We start from the raw sequence: 8,854 nt of genomic DNA, 5'->3' as shown, positions 1-8,854 counted from the left end.
GAGACCTATGGGGAAGGGGGGTAATGACACTGCTATGTGGGGGAGATTTGTAAAGACTGGGGGGAAGGGGGGTAATGACTGCTATGTTGGAGTGGGAGACCTATGGGGGAGTGGGGGAAGGGGGGTAATGACACTGCTATGTGGGAGACCTATGAGGAGTGGGGAAAGGTGGGTCATGACTAGAGATGAGCGGGTTCGGTTTCTTTGAATCCGAACCCGCACGAACTTCACTTTTTTTTCCACGGGTCCGAGCGACTCGGATCTTCCCGCCTTGCTCGGTTAACCCGAGCGCGCCCGAACGTCATCATGACGCTGTCGGATTCTCGCGAGGCTCGGATTCTATCGCGAGACTCGGATTCTATATAAGGAGCCGCGCGTCGCCGCCATTTTCACTCGTGCATTGAGATTGATAGGGAGAGGACGTGTCTGGCGTCCTCTCCATTAGAATAGAGATAGATAGATTAGATAGAGAGAGATTGTGCAGAGTCGCAGACAGAGTTAGTTTACCACAGTCAGTGACCAGTGCAGTTGCTAGTTAACTTTTATTTAATATAATATATCCGTTCACTTCTCTCTGCTATATCCGTTCTCTGCCTGAAAAAAAAAACGATACACAGCACAGTCAGTCACACAGTGTGACTCAGTCTGTGTGCACTCAGCTCAGCCCAGTGTGCTGCACAGTCATCAATGTATAAATTAAAAGCTTATAATTAATTGTGGGGGAGACTGGGGAGCACTGCAGGTTGTTAGCAGGAGCCAGGAGTACAATTATATTAATTAACAGTGCACACTTTTGCTGCAGGAGTGGTGACCAGTGCCTGACCACCAGTATAGTATTGTTGTATACTACTAATATCTCTTTAAATATCAACCAGTCTATATTAGCAGCAGACACAGTACAGTGCGGTAGTTCACGGCTGTGGCTACCTCTGTGTCGGCACACGGCAGGCAGTCCGTCCGACCAGAATTGTATTATTTATTATTATATACCTACCACCTAACCGTGGTTTTTTTTTCATTCTTTATACCGTCATAGTGTCATCCTAATTGTTACGAGTATACTACTATCTCTTTATCAACCAGTGTACAGTGCGGTAGTTCACGGCTGTGGCTACCTCTGTGTCGGCACACGGCAGGCAGTCCGTCCGACCAGAATTGTATTATTTATTATTATATACCTACCACCTAACCGTGGTTTTTTTTTCATTCTTTATACCGTCATAGTGTCATCCTAATTGTTACGAGTATACTACTATCTCTTTATCAACCAGTGTACAGTGCGGTAGTTCACGGCTGTGGCTACCTCTGTGTCGGCACACGGCAGGCAGTCCGTCCGACCAGAATTGTATTATTTATTATTATATACCTACCACCTAACCGTGGTTTTTTTTTCATTCTTTATACCGTCATAGTGTCATCCTAATTGTTACGAGTATACTACTATCTCTTTATCAACCAGTGTACAGTGCGGTAGTTCACGGCTGTGGCTACCTCTGTGTCGGCACACGGCAGGCAGTCCGTCCGACCAGAATTGTATTATTTATTATTATATACCTACCACCTAACCGTGGTTTTTTTTTCATTCTTTATACCGTCATAGTGTCATCCTAATTGTTACGAGTATACTACTATCTCTTTATCAACCAGTGTACAGTGCGGTAGTTCACGGCTGTGGCTACCTCTGTGTCGGCACACGGCAGGCAGTCCGTCCGACCAGAATTGTATTATTTATTATTATATACCTACCACCTAACCGTGGTTTTTTTTTCATTCTTTATACCGTCATAGTGTCATCCTAATTGTTACGAGTATACTACTATCTCTTTATCAACCAGTGTACAGTGCGGTAGTTCACGGCTGTGGCTACCTCTGTGTCGGCACACGGCAGGCAGTCCGTCCGACCAGAATTGTATTATTTATTATTATATACCTACCACCTAACCGTGGTTTTTTTTTCATTCTTTATACCGTCATAGTGTCATCCTAATTGTTACGAGTATACTACTATCTCTTTATCAACCAGTGTACAGTGCGGTAGTTCACGGCTGTGGCTACCTCTGTGTCGGCACACGGCAGGCAGTCCGTCCGACCAGAATTGTATTATTTATTATTATATACCTACCACCTAACCGTGGTTTTTTTTTCATTCTTTATACCGTCATAGTGTCATCCTAATTGTTACGAGTATACTACTATCTCTTTATCAACCAGTGTACAGTGCGGTAGTTCACGGCTGTGGCTACCTCTGTGTCGGCAGTCGGCAGGCAGTCCGTCCATCCATAATTGTATTATTATTATAATATATACCACCTAACTGTGGTTTTTTTTGCATTCTTTATACCGTCGTCATAGTGTCATACTAGTTGTTACGAGTATACTACTATCTCTTTATCAACCAGTGTACAGTGCGGTAGTTCACGGCTGTGGCTACCTCTGTGTCGGCAGTCGGCAGGCAGTCCGTCCATCCATAATTGTATTATTATTATAATATATACCACCTAACCGTGGTTTTTTTATACCACCTAACCGTGGCAGTCCGTCCATAATTGTATACTAGTATCCAATCCATCCATCTCCATTGTTTACCTGAGGTGCCTTTTAGTTCTGCCTATAAAATATGGAGAACAAAAAAGTTGAGGTTCCAAAATTAGGGAAAGATCAAGATCCACTTCCACCTCGTGCTGAAGCTGCTGCCACTAGTCATGGCCGAGACGATGAAATGCCAGCAACGTCGTCTGCCAAGGCCGATGCCCAATGTCATAGTACAGAGCATGTCAAATCCAAAACACCAAATATCAGAAAAAAAAGGACTCCAAAACCTAAAATAAAATTGTCGGAGGAGAAGCGTAAACTTGCCAATATGCCATTTACCACACGGAGTGGCAAGGAACGGCTGAGGCCCTGGCCTATGTTCATGGCTAGTGGTTCAGCTTCACATGAGGATGGAAGCACTCAGCCTCTCGCTAGAAAACTGAAAAGACTCAAGCTGGCAAAAGCACCGCAAAGAACTGTGCGTTCTTTGAAATCCCAAATCCACAAGGAGAGTCCAATTGTGTCGTTTGCGATGCCTGACCTTCCCAACACTGGACGTGAAGAGCATGCGCCTTCCACTATTTGCATGCCCCCTGCAAGTGCTGGAAGGAGCACCCGCAGTCCAGTTCCTGATAGTCAGATTGAAGATGTCAGTGTTGAAGTACACCAGGATGAGGAGGATATGGGTGTTGCTGGCGCTGGGGAGGAAATTGACCAGGAGGATTCTGATGGTGAGGTGGTTTGTTTAAGTCAGGCACCCGGGGAGACACCTGTTGTCCGTGGGAGGAATATGGCCGTTGACATGCCAGGTGAAAATACCAAAAAAATCAGCTCTTCGGTGTGGAGGTATTTCACCAGAAATGCGGACAACAGGTGTCAAGCCGTGTGTTCCCTTTGTCAAGCTGTAATAAGTAGGGGTAAGGACGTTAACCACCTCGGAACATCCTCCCTTATACGTCACCTGCAGCGCATTCATAATAAGTCAGTGACAAGTTCAAAAACTTTGGGTGACAGCGGAAGCAGTCCACTGACCAGTAAATCCCTTCCTCTTGTAACCAAGCTCACGCAAACCACCCCACCAACTCCCTCAGTGTCAATTTCCTCCTTCCCCAGGAATGCCAATAGTCCTGCAGGCCATGTCACTGGCAAGTCTGACGAGTCCTTTCCTGCCTGGGATTCCTCCGATGCATCCTTGCGTGTAACGCCTACTGCTGCTGGCGCTGCTGTTGTTGCCGCTGGGAGTCGATGGTCATCCCAGAGGGGAAGTCGTAAGCCCACTTGTACTACTTCCAGTAAGCAATTGACTGTTCAACAGTCCTTTGCGAGGAAGATGAAATATCACAGCAGTCATCCTACTGCAAAGCGGATAACTGAGTCCTTGACAACTATGTTGGTGTTAGACGTGCGTCCGGTATCCGCCGTTAGTTCACAGGGAACTAGACAATTTATTGAGGCAGTGTGCCCCCGTTACCAAATACCATCTAGGTTCCACTTCTCTAGGCAGGCGATACCGAGAATGTACACGGACGTCAGAAAAAGACTCACCAGTGTCCTAAAAAATGCAGTTGTACCCAATGTCCACTTAACCACGGACATGTGGACAAGTGGAGCAGGGCAGGGTCAGGACTATATGACTGTGACAGCCCACTGGGTAGATGTATGGACTCCCGCCGCAAGAACAGCAGCGGCGGCACCAGTAGCAGCATCTCGCAAACGCCAACTCTTTCCTAGGCAGGCTACGCTTTGTATCACCGCTTTCCAGAATACGCACACAGCTGAAAACCTCTTACGGCAACTGAGGAAGATCATCGCGGAATGGCTTACCCCAATTGGACTCTCCTGTGGATTTGTGGCATCGGACAACGCCAGCAATATTGTGTGTGCATTAAATATGGGCAAATTCCAGCACGTCCCATGTTTTGCACATACCTTGAATTTGGTGGTGCAGAATTTTTAAAAAAACGACAGGGGCGTGCAAGAGATGCTGTCGGTGGCCAGAAAAATTGCGGGACACTTTCGGCGTACAGGCACCACGTACAGAAGACTGGAGCACCACCAAAAACTACTGAACCTGCCCTGCCATCATCTGAAGCAAGAAGTGGTAACGAGGTGGAATTCAACCCTCTATATGCTTCAGAGGTTGGAGGAGCAGCAAAAGGCCATTCAAGCCTATACAATTGAGCACGATATAGTAGGTGGAATGCACCTGTCTCAAGTGCAGTGGAGAATGATTTCAACGTTGTGCAAGGTTCTGATGCCCTTTGAACTTGCCACACGTGAAGTCAGTTCAGACACTGCCAGCCTGAGTCAGGTCATTCCCCTCATCAGGCTTTTGCAGAAGAAGCTGGAGGCATTGAAGAAGGAGCTAAAAGGGAGCGATTCCGCTAGGCATGTGGGACTTGTGGATGCAGCCCTTAATTCGCTTAACAAGGATTCACGGGTGGTCAATCTGTTGAAATCAGAGCACTACATTTTGGCCACCGTGCTCGATCCTAGATTTAAAGCCTACCTTGGATCTCTCTTTCCGGCAGACACAGGTCTGCTGGGGTTGAAAGACCTGCTGGTGACAAAATTGTCAAGTCAAGCGGAACGCGACCTGTCAACATCTCCTCCTTCACATTCTCCCGCAACTGGGGGTGCGAGGAAAAGGCTCAGAATTCCGAGCCCACCCGCTGGCGGTGATGCAGGGCAGTCTGGAGCGACTGCTGATGCTGACATCTGGTCCGGACTGAAGGACCTGACAACGATTACGGACATGTCGTCTACTGTCACTGCATATGATTCTCTCAACATTGATAGAATGGTGGAGGATTATATGAGTGACCGCATCCAAGTAGGCACGTCACACAGTCCGTACTTATACTGGCAGGAAAAAGAGGCAATTTGGAGGCCCTTGCACAAACTGGCTTTATTCTACCTAAGTTGCCCTCCCACAAGTGTGTACTCCGAAAGAGTGTTTAGTGCCGCCGCTCACCTTGTCAGCAATCGGCGTACGAGGTTACATCCAGAAAATGTGGAGAAGATGATGTTCATTAAAATGAATTATAATCAATTCCTCCGCGGAGACATTGACCAGCAGCAATTGCCTCCACAAAGTACACAGGGAGCTGAGATGGTGGATTCCAGTGGGGACGAATTGATAATCTGTGAGGAGGGGGATGTACACGGTGATATATCGGAGGGTGAAGATGAGGTGGACATCTTGCCTCTGTAGAGCCAGTTTGTGCAAGGAGAGATTAATTGCTTCTTTTTTGGGGGGGGTCCAAACCAACCCGTCATATCAGTCACAGTCGTGTGGCAGACCCTGTCACTGAAATGATGGGTTGGTTAAAGTGTGCATGTCCTGTTTTGTTTATACAACATAAGGGTGGGTGGGAGGGCCCAAGGACAATTCCATCTTGCACCTCTTTTTTCTTTTCTTTTTCTTTGCATCATGTGCTGATTGGGGAGGGTTTTTTGGAAGGGACATCCTGCGTGACACTGCAGTGCCACTCCTAGATGGGCCCGGTGTTTGTGTCGGCCACTAGGGTCGCTAATCTTACTCACACAGTCAGCTACCTCATTGCGCCTCTTTTTTTCTTTGCGTCATGTGCTGTTTGGGGAGGGTTTTTTGGAAGGGACATCCTGCGTGACACTGCAGTGCCACTCCTAGATGGGCCCGGTGTTTGTGTCGGCCACTAGGGTCGCTAATCTTACTCACACAGCTACCTCATTGCGCCTCTTTTTTTCTTTGCGTCATGTGCTGTTTGGGGAGGGTTTTTTGGAAGGGACATCCTGCGTGACACTGCAGTGCCACTCCTAGATGGGCCCGGTGTTTGTGTCGGCCACTAGGGTCGCTAATCTTACTCACACAGCTACCTCATTGCGCCTCTTTTTTTCTTTGCGTCATGTGCTGTTTGGGGAGGGTTTTTTGGAAGGGACATCCTGCGTGACACTGCAGTGCCACTCCTAGATGGGCCCGGTGTTTGTGTCGGCCACTAGGGTCGCTAATCTTACTCACACAGCTACCTCATTGCGCCTCTTTTTTTCTTTGCGTCATGTGCTGTTTGGGGAGGGTTTTTTGGAAGGGACATCCTGCGTGACACTGCAGTGCCACTCCTAGATGGGCCCAGTGTTTGTGTCGGCCACTAGGGTCGCTTATCTTACTCACACAGCGACCTCGGTGCAAATTTTAGGACTAAAAATAATATTGTGAGGTGTGAGGTATTCAGAATAGACTGAAAATGAGTGTAAATTATGGTTTTTGAGGTTAATAATACTTTGGGATCAAAATGACCCCCAAATTCTATGATTTAAGCTGTTTTTTAGTGTTTTTTGAAAAAAACACCCGAATCCAAAACACACCCGAATCCGACAAAAAAAATTCGGTGAGGTTTTGCCAAAACGCGTTCGAACCCAAAACACGGCCGCGGAACCGAACCCAAAACCAAAACACAAAACCCGAAAAATTTCAGGCGCTCATCTCTAGTAAAATACGCGCTATAGCGCGTTTTTGCGAACACTGTATTACGGCACTGGGTCCCGGGGATGCTGATAAGACTGCTTTTATTTGCCTGCTGGAGTTTTAAACTTTTTTGCAGATACCCAAGGGGATAAATGGGTCTTCCACCACATTCCAGAAGAGCAAAGAAAGGACAGCTGGTGACATATACCTATGGGTGATGGTATATCTAGATAATATAATATGTTTGGGAGGACTCTGGAGGAGTACAACCGAAATATTGGATCACTTTAAAACATGGATTCATGCTGTCTGTAAAAAAAAGTGCAGATTTTGATGGAATACTGTAAACTACATCGGCCCCATAGTCAGCTGAGAGAGGATAGCTGCAGGCACCCCTAAAGTGGAGGAGGTAAGAAAATGGGCAATTCCAACCAAGATTAAGGAGCTACTGTACAATATACTCTTTTTTGGAATTTTGAGAATATTCCCGGAGCTCTATACTGCAGTTTTCCAAGATTGTAAGACCTCTTTGGCAGGATGTAATGTGTTTGAGTTTGCAGGCAGTGCGTGCTCTGCCTTTTTTTTTATAGCGGCACGCAAAACCAGTGCCTAGTAAATGACTGCCGCTTTAAAAAAAGTCTGAGTTTGGCTGGCATCCTGCACCTCTGGCAAACTCGGACGCCATTACTTCCCGCAGCTGATCAATATAACTAAGTGGTATCCCACTATGAAGCATTCTTCATGTGGTAAGAGGAGAAAAGAACTAGGTCCTTGTGGCAGTCGCCATGGGTTACGGCAATACCTCAAAGTCATGTATCATGACGGTATGCATGCTGTGTGCCCTGGGTAAACTGTGTCTCACTGTCCTAGTAGTAATATCCCGGCTGTGACCATGAGGTGAATTATTATAGTGCTACCAAAATGCATATTTTATAAATGTCGGATTGGTATGAATTTGTCACGTCCTGGAGTATTAAAACCAGTTTCTTACCATTGTAGTGCTTGTCCTGGCTGGTGCTGAAGTCAGGGCGCTGCTTTTACTCATCGTTCCCAGTTCAGGCAGAGGTCCATTGATAATGTGTCCAGCACTGGCTGTTGCTGTCCTCTGGCTCAGGATATGATTCCTCCATGATGCGCCACTTCCTGGTGTTTGGGCCTAAACCAAAGTTCCCTCCAAAACAGTCTATGGGTGCATCCATCTTGGTTTCAGTCAGCTGACTCTCCACTGACCAATCCAGGACCTTCTACAAACCAGCTGATCACAGCATCCAATCAGTGAGCACTCTGTGCTATAAAGGTACTTCCTGCAGTTAACAAATTGCCAGTACAATTGCCTGTTCCTAGGAAGTAACAGCTCTGTACTGAGCTCCTAGATACTTTGTGCCTACCCGGTTCCTCATTGCTGTAATCAGTTCCAGTTTGGTTATTTATGTCTCTGCTCTGCTGCAGCTTCTCCAGTTCCAGTCTTGTAATACAGAGACTTTCAGCTCACAGCACCATTCCGGTTCCAGTCCGGTCATCATTTCAGTTATAGCCCAGACAGCACTTCAGTTACTCTCAGTGTCATCATTCCGGATTCAGCCCGGTCAGCACTTTGGTTCATCTCAGTGTCATCATTCTGGATCCAGACCAGTCAGCAATCAGGTTACAGTCCAGTTACATAGTAACATAGTAACATAGGCGGATCCAGGGGGGCTTCATTAGCCCTCACTGCACCGCTTAGTTTCCCAGCACTTCCTCCTCCACTTCCTTTACCATTATGCTAGGTGCAGTCAAACTCAGCCTCAGCTTTGAGAAGGCGGCCCGTGTGATTGTGACAGGGCTGTCCTGCATATGTCTTATGCTGCTTGTTGGAGATCCAGCTGGCTGCTTCTGCTA

Source organism: Pseudophryne corroboree, chromosome 10 (genome assembly GCF_028390025.1).
Source record: "Pseudophryne corroboree isolate aPseCor3 chromosome 10, aPseCor3.hap2, whole genome shotgun sequence".
Classification (NCBI taxonomy): Eukaryota; Metazoa; Chordata; class Amphibia; order Anura; family Myobatrachidae; genus Pseudophryne; species Pseudophryne corroboree.
Note: the sequence above shows the minus strand (reverse complement) of the source record.